Source organism: Triturus cristatus, chromosome 3_1, assembly GCF_964204655.1.
Source record: "Triturus cristatus chromosome 3_1, aTriCri1.1, whole genome shotgun sequence".
NCBI classification, from domain to species: Eukaryota; Metazoa; Chordata; class Amphibia; order Caudata; family Salamandridae; genus Triturus; species Triturus cristatus.
This window is the reverse complement of record NC_140583.1, coordinates 8,146,011-8,159,943: the sequence shown is the minus strand read 5'-3', so window position 1 is coordinate 8,159,943 and position 13,933 is coordinate 8,146,011. Positions and strand designations below refer to the sequence as shown.

The 13,933-nt window shown below is 51.4% G+C and overlaps 1 protein-coding gene across 5 annotated transcripts in view; it reads left to right on the top strand.

The window, feature by feature from the left end:
• The window catches only part of AGBL2 (AGBL carboxypeptidase 2), a 1,238,365-nt gene that overhangs the window by 810,965 nt on the left and 413,467 nt on the right, over positions 1–13,933 (top strand). The window lies entirely within an intron of this gene.

The window sequence follows — 13,933 nt, the reverse complement described above, 5'->3', positions numbered from 1 at the left end:
TTCGATGGTGGTTTAGCAGTCAATTCTGAGCTGGAAGTTGAGTTGTTCCATGATCGTCGTATAGTCTTCTGTAACGGTGGTGCAGTGGATGGATTCCTTGTGGATAATGGTTATTCCACCCTTGTGTTTGTTGATGTGGTCTTGATGAACGATCTTGTATCTGAGGGGCATGGCCGTGGAGATATTGGGTGTGGAGGCAGAGTTGAGCCAGGTCTCGTGAGGAAGACAATGTCGAAAGTGAGGGTGGTGATTGTGTCCCATATCTCGGTTGCCTGCTTGCAGAGGGATTGAGCGTTGAGCAAGAGGCAGTGGGGTTGTCGGGGTACCCGCGTAGCTGATCGGGTGGTGGCAGTAGGGTGCACTGGTGTGCCAGTGCTGCTGAAGTGGCAGTGGAGACAGCTGAAGGGTCCTGCTGTTGAGTGAGTAGAGGTGAGGCAGCAGTTCTTGTTGCAGGGTCATGCGGGCAATGAGCTCAGCACCGGAGTAGCGGCGGACGGTGGCAGATCCAGGGTTCCTGGTGCTGGATGTGGTCCAGGCGCGGACGGGTGGAGATGGGAGTGCCTTTGTTCTGCCAGCAAAAAATGATGGACGGAGTGTTGAACATTGCAAGCACTCACCCCCAGTCAACTGATCTGGGTTTAATCCATCACCGTTCTTTAGCCCACTCTGCCACCCCGGTTCAGACATGGCCATATGCAAATCAGTCTGACCCTGTGCCTCATGGGAATAGTCCAGCCCGAACTACCAAGCCATGTCTTCCCTGGACCGGAAACAAGCTTCCTAGGACCGGTTTCTGGCATTTCAGCCGTCTTCAGCCAGGCTTGCTTGAATCCAGTGGCAAAGTGAGCAAGGGACTCACGTCTGAGCATACCCTGCCAACTTATGGCGAACAAAGCAAAAGCCAAAGGAAATGATGGACGGAGTGTTAAACATTGCAAGCACTCACCCCCAGTCAACTGATTCTGGGTTTAATCCATCACCGTTCTTTAGCCCACTCTGTCACCCCAGTTCAGACATGGCCATATGCAAATTAGTCTGACCCTGTGCCTCATGGAAACAGTCCAGCCCGAACTGCCAAGCCATATCTTCCCTGGACCGGAAACAAGCTTCCTAGGCCCGGTTTCTGGCATTTCAGCCGTCTTCAGCCAGGCTTGCTTGAATCCAGTGGCAAAGTGAGCAAGGGACTCACATCTGAGCATACCCTGCCAACTTATGGCGAACAAAGCAAAAACCAAAGGAAATGATGGACGGAGTGTTGAACATTGCAAGCACTCACCCCCAGTCAACTGATCTGGGTTTAATCCATCACCGTTCTTTAGCCCACTCTGCCACCTCAGTTCAGACATGGCCATATGCAAATCAGTCTGACCCTGTGCCTCTTGGGAACAGTCCAGCCCGAACTGCCAAGCCATGTCTTCCCTGGACCGGAAACAAGCTTCCTAGGACCGGTTTCTGGCATTTCAGCCGTCTTCAGCCAGGCTCCCTTGAATCCAGTGGCAAAGTGAGCAAGGGACTCACGTCTGAGCATACCCTGCCAACTTATGGCGAACAAAGCAAAAGCCAAAGGAAATGATGGACGGAGTGTTGAACATTGCAAGCACTCACCCCCAGTCAACTGATTCTGGGTTTAATCCATCACCGTTCTTTAGCCCACTCTGCCACCCCAGTTCAGACATGGCCATATGCAAATTAGTCTGACCCTGTGCCTCATGGAAACAGTCCAGCCCAAACTGCCAAGCCATGTCTTCCTTGGACCGGAAACAAGCTTCCTAAGACCGGTTTCTGGCATTTCAGCCGTCTTCAGCCAGGCTTGCTTGAATCCAGTGGCAAAGTGAGCAAGGGACTCACGTCTGAGCATACCCTGCCAACTTATGGTGAACAAAGCAAAAACCAAAGGAAATGATGGACGGAGTGCTGAACATTGCAAGCACTCACCCCCAGTCAACTGATCTGGGTTTAATCCATCACCGTTCTTTAGCCCACTCTGCCACCCCAGTTCAGACATGGCCATATGCAAATCTGTCTGACCCTGTGCCTCATGGGAACAGTCCAGCCCGAACTGCCAAGCTATGCCTTCCCTGGACCGGAAACAAGCTTCCTAGGACCGGTTTCTGGCATTTCAGCCGTCTTCAGCCAGGCTCGCTTGAATCCAGTGGCAAAGTGAGCAAGGGACTCACGTCTGAGCATACCCTGCCAACTCATGGCGAACAAAGCAAAAACCAAAGGAAATGATGGGCGGAGAGTTGAACATTGCAAGCACTCACCCCCAGTCAACTGATCTGGGTTTAATCCATCACCGTTCTTTAGCCCACTCTGCCACCCCAGTTCAGACATGGCCATATGCAAATCAGTCTGACCCTGTGCCTCATGGGAACAGTCCAGCCCGAACTGCCAAGTCATGTCTTCCCTGGACCGGAAACAAGCTTCCTAGGACCGGTTTCTGGCATTTCAGCCGTCTTCAGCCAGGCTTGCTTGAATCCAGTGGCAAAGTGAGCAAGGGACTCACGTCTGAGCATACCCTGCCAACTTATGGCGAACAAAGCAAAAACCAATGGAAATGATGGCCGGAGTGTTGAACATTGCAAGCTCTCACCCCCAGTCAACTGATCTGGGTTTAATCCATCACCGTTCACCCCCAGTCAACTGATCTGGGTTTAATCCATCACCGTTCTTTAGCCCACTCTCCCACCCCAGTTCAGACATGGCCATATGCAAATCAGTCTGACCCTGTGCCTCATGGGAACAGTCCAGCCCGAACTGCCAAGCCATGTCTTCCCTGGACCGGAAACAAGCTTCCTAGGACCGGTTTCTGGCATTTCAGCCGTCTTCAGCCAGGCTTGCTTGAATCCAGTGGCAAAGTGAGCAAGGGACTCACGTCTGAGCATACCCTGCCAACTTATGGCGAACAAAGTAAAACCAAAGGAAATGATGGACGGAGTGTTGAACATTGCAAGCACTCACCCCCCAGTCAACTGATCTGGGTTTAATCCATCACCGTTCTTTAGCCCACACTGCCACCCCAGTTCAGACATGGCCATATGCAAATCAGTCTGACCCTGTGCCTCATAGGAATAGTCCAGCCTGAACTGCCAAGCCATGTCTGCCCTGGACCGGAAACAAGCTTCCTAGGACCGGTTTCTGGCATTTCAGCCGTCTTTAGCCAGGCGTGCTTGAATCCAGTGGCAAAGTGAGCAAGGGACTCACGTCTGAGCATACCCTGCCAACTTATGGCGAACAAAGCAAAAACCAAAGGAAATGATGGACTGAGTGTCGAACATTGCAAGCACTCACCCCCAGTCAACTGATCTGGGTTTAATCCATCACCGTTCTTTAGCCCACTCTGCCACCCCAGTTCAGACATGGCCATATGCAAATCAGTCTGACCCTGTGCCTCATGGGAACAGTCCAGCCCGAACTGCCAAGCCATGTCTTCCCTGGACCGGAAACAAGCTTCCTTGGACCGGTTTCTGGCATTTCAGCCGTCTTCAGCCAGGCTTGCTTGAATCCAGTGGCAAAGTGAGCAAGGGACTCACGTCTGAGCATACCCTGCCAACTTATGGCGAACAAAGTAAAACCAAAGGAAATGATGGACAGAGTGTTGAACATTGCAAGCACTCACCCCCCAGTCAACTGATCTGGGTTTAATCCATCACCGTTCTTTAGCCCACACTGCCACCCCAGTTCAGACATGGCCATATGCAAATCAGTCTGACCCTGTGCCTCATAGGAATAGTCCAGCCTGAACTGCCAAGCCATGTCTGCCCTGGACCGGAAACAAGCTTCCTAGGACCGGTTTCTGGCATTTCAGCCGTCTTCAGCCAGGCGTGCTTGAATCCAGTGGCAAAGTGAGCAAGGGACTCACGTCTGAGCATACCCTGCTAACTTATGGCGAACAAAGCAAAAACCAAAGGAAATGATGGACTGAGTGTCGAACATTCCAAGCACTCACCCCCAGTCAACTGATCTGGGTTTAATCCATCACCGTTATTTAGCCCACTCTGCCACCCAAGTTCAGACATGGCCATATGCAAATCAGTCTGACCCTGTGCCTCATGGGAACAGTCCAGCCCGAACTGCCAAGCCATGTCTTCCCTGGACCGGAAACAAGCTTCCTAGGACCGGTTTCTGGCATTTCAGCCGTCTTCAGCCAGGCTTGCTTGAATCCAGTGGCAAAGTGAGCAAGGGACGCACGTCTGAGCATACCCTGCCAACTTATGGTGAACAAAACAAAAACCAAAGGAGATGATGGACGGAGTGTTGAACATTGCAAGCACTCACCCCCAGTCAACTGATCTGGGTTTAATCCATCACCGTTCTTTATCCCACTCTGCCACCCCAGTTCAGACATGGCCATATGCAAATCAGTCTGACCATGTGCCTCATGGGAATAGTCCAGTCCGAACTGCCAAGCCATGTCTTCCCTGGACCGGAAACAAGCTTCCTAGGACCAGTTTCTGGCTTTTCAGCTGTCTTCAGCCAGGCTTGCTTGAATCCAGTGGCAAAGTGAGCAAGGGACTCACGTCTGAGCATACCCTGCCAACTTATGGCGAACAAAGCAAAAACCAAAGGAAATGATGGACGGAGTGTCGAACATTGCAAGCACTCACCCCCAGTCAACTGATCTGGGTTTAATCCATCACCGTTCTTTAGCCCACTCTGCCACCCCAGTTCAGACATGGCCATATGCAAATCAGTCTGACCCTGTGCCTCATGGGAACAGTCCAGCCCGAACTGCCAAGCCATGTCTTCCCTGGACCGGAAACAAGATTCCTAGGACCGGTTTCTGGCATTTCTGCCGTGTTCAGCAAGGCTTGCTTGAATCCAGTGGCAAAGTGAGCAAGGGACTCACGTCTGAGCATACCCTGCCAACTTATGGCGAACAAAGCACAAACCAAAGGAAATGATGGACGGAGTGTTGAACATTGCAAGCACTCAACCCCAGTCAACTGATCTGGGTTTAATCCATCACCGTTCTTTAGCCCACTCTGCCACCCCAGTTCAGACATGGCCATATGCAAATCAGTCTGACCCTGTGCCTCATGGGAACAGTCCAGCACGAACTGCCAAGCCATGTCTTCCCTGGACCGGAAACAAGCTTCCTAGGACCGGTTTCTGGCATTTCAGCCATCTTCAGCCAGGCTTGCTTGAATCCAGTGGCAAAGTGAGCAAGGGACTCACGTCTGAGCATACCCTGCCAACTTATGGCGAACAAAGCAAAAACCAAAGGAAATGATGGACGGAGTGTTGAACATTGCAAGCACTCACCCCCAGCCAACTGATCTGGGTTTAATCCATCACCGTTCTTTAGCCCACTCTGCCACCCCAGTTCAGACATGGCCATATGCAAATCAGTCTGACCCTGTGCCTCTTGGGAACAGTCCAGACCAAACTGCCAAGCGATGTCTTCCCTGGACCGGAAACAAGCTTCCTAGGACCGGTTTCTGGCATTCCAGCCGTCTTCAGCCAGGCTTGCTTGAATCCAGTGGCAAAGTGAGCAAGGGACTCACGTCTGAGCATATCCTGCCAACTTATGGAAAACAAAGCAAAAACCAAAGGAAATGATGGACGGAGTGTTGAACATTGCACTCACCCCCAGTCAACTGATCTGGGTTTAATCCATCACCGTTCTTTAGCCCACTCTGCCACCCCAGTTCAGACATGGCCATATGCAAATCAGTCTGACCCTGTGTCTCATGGGAACAGTCCAGCCCAAACAGCCAAGCCATGTCTTCTCTGGACTGGAAACAAGCTTCCTAGGACCGGTTTCTGGCATTTCTGCCGTCTTCAGCAAGGCTTGCTTGAATCCAGTGGCAAAGTGAGCAAGGGACTCACGTCTGAGTAACCCTGCCAACGTATGACGAACAAAGCAAAAACCAAAGGAAATGATGGATGGAGGGTTGAACATTGCAAGCACTCACCCCCAGTCAACTGATCTGGGTTTTATCCATCACCCTTCTTTAGCCCACTCTGCCACCCCAGTTCAGACATGGCCATATGCAAATCAGTCTGACCCTGTGCCTCATGGGAACAGTCCAGCCTGAACTGCCAAGCCATATCTTCCCTGGACCGGAAACAAGCTTCCTAGGACCGGTTTCTGGCATTCCAGCCGTCTTCAGCTAGGCTTGCTTGAATCCAGGGGCAAAGTGAGCAAGGGACTCACGTCTGAGCATACCCTGCCAATTTATGGCGAACAAAGCAAAAACCAAAGGAAATGATGGACGGAGTGTCGATCATTGCAAGCACTCACCCCCAGTCAACTGATCTGGGTTTAATCCATCACCGTTCTTTAGCCCACTCTGCCACCCCAGTTCAGACATGGCCATATGCAAATCAGTCTGACCCTGTGCCTCTTGGGAACTGTCCAGCCCGAACTGCCAAGCCATGTCTTCCCTGTACCGGAAACAAGCTTCCTAGGACCGGTTTCTGGCATTTCAGCCGTCTTCAGCCAGGCTTGCTTGAATCCAGTGGCAAAGTGAGCAAGGTACTCACGTCTGAGCATACCCTGCCAACTTATGGCGAACAAAGCAAAAACCAAAGGAAATGATGGACGGAGTGTTGAACATTGCAAGCACTCACCCCCAGTCAACTGATCTGGGTTTAATCCATCACCGTTCTTTAGCCCACTCTGCCACCCCAGTTCAGACATGGCCATATGCAAATCATTCTGACCCTGTGCCTCATGGGAACAGTCCAGCCCAAACTGCCAAGCCATGTCTTCCCTGGACCGGAAACAAGCTTCCTAGGACCGGTTTCTGGCATTTCAGCCGTCTTCAGCCAGGCTTGCTTGAATCCAGTGGCAAAGTGAGCAAGGGACTCACGTCTGAGCATACCCTGCCAACTTATGGCGAACAAAGCACAAACCAAAGGAAATGATGGACGGAGTGTTGAACATTGCAAGCACTCAACCCCAGTCAACTGATCTGGGTTTAATCCATCACCGTTCTTTAGCCCACTCTGCCACCCCAGTTCAGACATGGCCATATGCAAATCAGTCTGAACCTGTGCCTCATGGGAACAGTCCAGCACGAACTGCCAAGCCATGTCTTCCCTGGACCGGAAACAAGCTTCCTAGGACCGGTTTCTGGCATTTCAGCCATCTTCAGCCAGGCTTGCTTGAATCCAGTGGCAAAGTGAGCAAGGGACTCACGTCTGAGCATACCCTGCCAACTTATGGCGAACAAAGCAAAAACCAAAGGAAATGATGGACGGAGTGTTGAACATTGCAAGCACTCACCCCCAGCCAACTGATCTGGGTTTAATCCATCACCGTTCTTTAGCCCACTCTGCCACCCCAGTTCAGACATGGCCATATGCAAATCAGTCTGACCCTGTGCCTCTTGGGAACAGTCCAGACCAAACTGCCAAGCGATGTCTTCCCTGGACCGGAAACAAGCTTCCTAGGACCGGTTTCTGGCATTCCAGCCGTCTTCAGCCAGGCTTGCTTGAATCCAGTGGCAAAGTGAGCAAGGGACTCACGTCTGAGCATATCCTGCCAACTTATGGAAAACAAAGCAAAAACCAAAGGAAATGATGGACGGAGTGTTGAACATTGCACTCACCCCCAGTCAACTGATCTGGGTTTAATCCATCACCGTTCTTTAGCCCACTCTGCCACCCCAGTTCAGACATGGCCATATGCAAATCAGTCTGACCCTGTGTCTCATGGGAACAGTCCAGCCCAAACAGCCAAGCCATGTCTTCTCTGGACTGGAAACAAGCTTCCTAGGACCGGTTTCTGGCATTTCTGCCGTCTTCAGCAAGGCTTGCTTGAATCCAGTGGCAAAGTGAGCAAGGGACTCACGTCTGAGTAACCCTGCCAACGTATGACGAACAAAGCAAAAACCAAAGGAAATGATGGATGGAGTGTTGAACATTGCAAGCACTCACCCCCAGTCAACTGATCTGGGTTTTATCCATCACCCTTCTTTAGCCCACTCTGCCACCCCAGTTCAGACATGGCCATATGCAAATCAGTCTGACCCTGTGCCTCATGGGAACAGTCCAGCCCGAACTGCCAAGCCATGTCTTCCCTGGACCGGAAACAAGCTTCCTAGGACCGGTTTCTGGCATTTCAGCCGTCTTCAGCCAGGCTTGCTTGAATCCAGTGGCAAAGTGAGCAAGGGACTCACGTCTGAGCATACCCTGCCAACTTATGGCGAACAAAGTAAAACCAAAGGAAATGATGGACGGAGTGTTGAACATTGCAAGCACTCACCCCCCAGTCAACTGATCTGGGTTTAATCCATCACCGTTCTTTAGCCCACACTGCCACCCCAGTTCAGACATGGCCATATGCAAATCAGTCTGACCCTGTGCCTCATAGGAATAGTCCAGCCTGAACTGCCAAGCCATGTCTGCCCTGGACCGGAAACAAGCTTCCTAGGACCGGTTTCTGGCATTTCAGCCGTCTTTAGCCAGGCGTGCTTGAATCCAGTGGCAAAGTGAGCAAGGGACTAACGTCTGAGCATACCCTGCCAACTTATGGCGAACAAAGCAAAAACCAAAGGAAATGATGGACTGAGTGTCGAACATTGCAAGCACTCACCCCCAGTCAACTGATCTGGGTTTAATCCATCACCGTTCTTTAGCCCACTCTGCCACCCCAGTTCAGACATGGCCATATGCAAATCAGTCTGACCCTGTGCCTCATGGGAACAGTCCAGCCCGAACTGCCAAGCCATGTCTTCCCTGGACCGGAAACAAGCTTCCTTGGACCGGTTTCTGGCATTTCAGCCGTCTTCAGCCAGGCTTGCTTGAATCCAGTGGCAAAGTGAGCAAGGGACTCACGTCTGAGCATACCCTGCCAACTTATGGCGAACAAACTAAAACCAAAGGAAATGATGGACAGAGTGTTGAACATTGCAAGCACTCACCCCCCAGTCAACTGATCTGGGTTTAATCCATCACCGTTCTTTAGCCCACACTGCCACCCCAGTTCAGACATGGCCATATGCAAATCAGTCTGACCCTGTGCCTCATAGGAATAGTCCAGCCTGAACTGCCAAGCCATGTCTGCCCTGGACCGGAAACAAGCTTCCTAGGACCGGTTTCTGGCATTTCAGCCGTCTTCAGCCAGGCGTGCTTGAATCCAGTGGCAAAGTGAGCAAGGGACTCACGTCTGAGCATACCCTGCCAACTTATGGCGAACAAAGCAAAAACCAAAGGAAATGATGGACTGAGTGTCGAACATTGCAAGCACTCACCCCCAGTCAACTGATCTGGGTTTAATCCATCACCGTTATTTAGCCCACTCTGCCACCCAAGTTCAGACATGGCCATATGCAAATCAGTCTGACCCTGTGCCTCATGGGAACAGTCCAGCCCGAACTGCCAAGCCATGTCTTCCCTGGACCGGAAACAAGCTTCCTAGGACCGGTTTCTGGCATTTCAGCCGTCTTCAGCCAGGCTTGCTTGAATCCAGTGGCAAAGTGAGCAAGGGACGCACGTCTGAGCATACCCTGCCAACTTATGGTGAACAAAACAAAAACCAAAGGAAATGATGGACGGAGTGTCGAACATTGCAAGCACTCACCCCCAGTCAACTGATCTGGGTTTAATCCATCACCGTTCTTTAGCCCACTCTGCCACCCCAGTTCAGACATGGCCATATGCAAATCAGTCTGACCCTGTGCCTCATGGGAACAGTCCAGCCCGAACTGCCAAGCCATGTCTTCCCTGGACCGGAAACAAGATTCCTAGGACCGGTTTCTGGCATTTCTGCCGTGTTCAGCAAGGCTTGCTTGAATCCAGTGGCAAAGTGAGCAAGGGACTCACGTCTGAGCATACCCTGCCAACTTATGGCGAACAAAGCACAAACCAAAGGAAATGATGGACGGAGTGTTGAACATTGCAAGCACTCAACCCCAGTCAACTGATCTGGGTTTAATCCATCACCGTTCTTTAGCCCACTCTGCCACCCCAGTTCAGACATGGCCATATGCAAATCAGTCTGACCCTGTGCCTCATGGGAACAGTCCAGCACGAACTGCCAAGCCATGTCTTCCCTGGACCGGAAACAAGCTTCCTAGGACCGGTTTCTGGCATTTCAGCCATCTTCAGCCAGGCTTGCTTGAATCCAGTGGCAAAGTGAGCAAGGGACTCACGTCTGAGCATACCCTGCCAACTTATGGCGAACAAACTAAAACCAAAGGAAATGATGGACAGAGTGTTGAACATTGCAAGCACTCACCCCCCAGTCAACTGATCTGGGTTTAATCCATCACCGTTCTTTAGCCCACACTGCCACCCCAGTTCAGACATGGCCATATGCAAATCAGTCTGACCCTGTGCCTCATAGGAATAGTCCAGCCTGAACTGCCAAGCCATGTCTGCCCTGGACCGGAAACAAGCTTCCTAGGACCGGTTTCTGGCATTTCAGCCGTCTTCAGCCAGGCGTGCTTGAATCCAGTGGCAAAGTGAGCAAGGGACTCACGTCTGAGCATACCCTGCCAACTTATGGCGAACAAAGCAAAAACCAAAGGAAATGATGGACTGAGTGTCGAACATTGCAAGCACTCACCCCCAGTCAACTGATCTGGGTTTAATCCATCACCGTTATTTAGCCCACTCTGCCACCCAAGTTCAGACATGGCCATATGCAAATCAGTCTGACCCTGTGCCTCATGGGAACAGTCCAGCCCGAACTGCCAAGCCATGTCTTCCCTGGACCGGAAACAAGCTTCCTAGGACCGGTTTCTGGCATTTCAGCCGTCTTCAGCCAGGCTTGCTTGAATCCAGTGGCAAAGTGAGCAAGGGACGCACGTCTGAGCATACCCTGCCAACTTATGGTGAACAAAACAAAAACCAAAGGAAATGATGGACGGAGTGTCGAACATTGCAAGCACTCACCCCCAGTCAACTGATCTGGGTTTAATCCATCACCGTTCTTTAGCCCACTCTGCCACCCCAGTTCAGACATGGCCATATGCAAATCAGTCTGACCCTGTGCCTCATGGGAACAGTCCAGCCCGAACTGCCAAGCCATGTCTTCCCTGGACCGGAAACAAGATTCCTAGGACCGGTTTCTGGCATTTCTGCCGTGTTCAGCAAGGCTTGCTTGAATCCAGTGGCAAAGTGAGCAAGGGACTCACGTCTGAGCATACCCTGCCAACTTATGGCGAAGAAAGCACAAACCAAAGGAAATGATGGACGGAGTGTTGAACATTGCAAGCACTCAACCCCAGTCAACTGATCTGGGTTTAATCCATCACCGTTCTTTAGCCCACTCTGCCACCCCAGTTCAGACATGGCCATATGCAAATCAGTCTGACCCTGTGCCTCATGGGAACAGTCCAGCACGAACTGCCAAGCCATGTCTTCCCTGGACCGGAAACAAGCTTCCTAGGACCGGTTTCTGGCATTTCAGCCATCTTCAGCCAGGCTTGCTTGAATCCAGTGGCAAAGTGAGCAAGGGACTCACGTCTGAGCATACCCTGCCAACTTATGGCGAACAAAGCAAAAACCAAAGGAAATGATGGACGGAGTGTTGAACATTGCAAGCACTCACCCCCAGCCAACTGATCTGGGTTTAATCCATCACCGTTCTTTAGCCCACTCTGCCACCCCAGTTCAGACATGGCCATATGCAAATCAGTCTGACCCTGTGCCTCTTGGGAACAGTCCAGACCAAACTGCCAAGCGATGTCTTCCCTGGACCGGAAACAAGCTTCCTAGGACCGGTTTCTGGCATTCCAGCCGTCTTCAGCCAGGCTTGCTTGAATCCAGTGGCAAAGTGAGCAAGGGACTCACGTCTGAGCATATCCTGCCAACTTATGGAAAACAAAGCAAAAACCAAAGGAAATGATGGACGGAGTGTTGAACATTGCACTCACCCCCAGTCAACTGATCTGGGTTTAATCCATCACCGTTCTTTAGCCCACTCTGCCACCCCAGTTCAGACATGGCCATATGCAAATCAGTCTGACCCTGTGTCTCATGGGAACAGTCCAGCCCAAACAGCCAAGCCATGTCTTCTCTGGACTGGAAACAAGCTTCCTAGGACCGGTTTCTGGCATTTCTGCCGTCTTCAGCAAGGCTTGCTTGAATCCAGTGGCAAAGTGAGCAAGGGACTCACGTCTGAGTAACCCTGCCAACGTATGACGAACAAAGCAAAAACCAAAGGAAATGATGGATGGAGTGTTGAACATTGCAAGCACTCACCCCCAGTCAACTGATCTGGGTTTTATCCATCACCCTTCTTTAGCCCACTCTGCCACCCCAGTTCAGACATGGCCATATGCAAATCAGTCTGACCCTGTGCCTCATGGGAACAGTCCAGCCTGAACTGCCAAGCCATATCTTCCCTGGACCGGAAACAAGCTTCCTAGGACCGGTTTCTGGCATTCCAGCCGTCTTCAGCTAGGCTTGCTTGAATCCAGGGGCAAAGTGAGCAAGGGACTCACGTCTGAGCATACCCTGCCAATTTATGGCGAACAAAGCAAAAACCAAAGGAAATGATGGACGGAGTGTCGATCATTGCAAGCACTCACCCCCAGTCAACTGATCTGGGTTTAATCCATCACCGTTCTTTAGCCCACTCTGCCACCCCAGTTCAGACATGGCCATATGCAAATCAGTCTGACCCTGTGCCTCTTGGGAACTGTCCAGCCCGAACTGCCAAGCCATGTCTTCCCTGTACCGGAAACAAGCTTCCTAGGACCGGTTTCTGGCATTTCAGCCGTCTTCAGCCAGGCTTGCTTGAATCCAGTGGCAAAGTGAGCAAGGGACTCACATCTGAGCATACCCTGCCAACTTATGGCGAACAAAGCAAAAACCAAAGGAAATGATGGACGGAGTGTTGAACATTGCAAGCCCTCACCCCCAGTCAACTGATCTGGGTTTAATCCATCACCGTTCTTTAGCCCACTCTGCCACCCCAGTTCAGACATGGCCATATGCAAATCAATCTGACCCTGTGCCTCATGGGAACAGTCCAGCCCAAACTGCCAAGCCATGTCTTCCCTGGACCGGAAACAAGCTTCCTAGGACCGGTTTCTGGCATTTCAGCCGTCTTCAGCCAGGCTTGCTTGAATCCAGTGGCAAAGTGAGCAAGGGACTCACGTCTGAGCATACCCTGCCAACTTATGGCGAACAAAGCACAAACCAAAGGAAATGATGGACGGAGTGTTGAACATTGCAAGCACTCAACCCCAGTCAACTGATCTGGGTTTAATCCATCACCGTTCTTTAGCCCACTCTGCCACCCCAGTTCAGACATGGCCATATGCAAATCAGTCTGAACCTGTGCCTCATGGTAACAGTCCAGCACGAACTGCCAAGCCATGTCTTCCCTGGACCGGAAACAAGCTTCCTAGGACCGGTTTCTGGCATTTCAGCCATCTTCAGCCAGGCTTGCTTGAATCCAGTGGCAAAGTGAGCAAGGGACTCACGTCTGAGCATACCCTGCCAACTTATGGCGAACAAAGCAAAAACCAAAGGAAATGATGGACGGAGTGTTGAACATTGCAAGCACTCACCCCCAGCCAACTGATCTGGGTTTAATCCATCACCGTTCTTTAGCCCACTCTGCCACCCCAGTTCAGACATGGCCATATGCAAATCAGTCTGACCCTGTGCCTCTTGGGAACAGTCCAGACCAAACTGCCAAGCGATGTCTTCCCTGGACCGGAAACAAGCTTCCTAGGACCGGTTTCTGGCATTCCAGCCGTCTTCAGCCAGGCTTGCTTGAATCCAGTGGCAAAGTGAGCAAGGGACTCACGTCTGAGCATATCCTGCCAACTTATGGAAAACAAAGCAAAAACCAAAGGAAATGATGGACGGAGTGTTGAACATTGCACTCACCCCCAGTCAACTGATCTGGGTTTAATCCATCACCGTTCTTTAGCCCACTCTGCCACCCCAGTTCAGACATGGCCATTTGCAAATCAGTCTGACCCTGTGTCTCATGGGAACAGTCCAGCCCAAACAGCCAAGC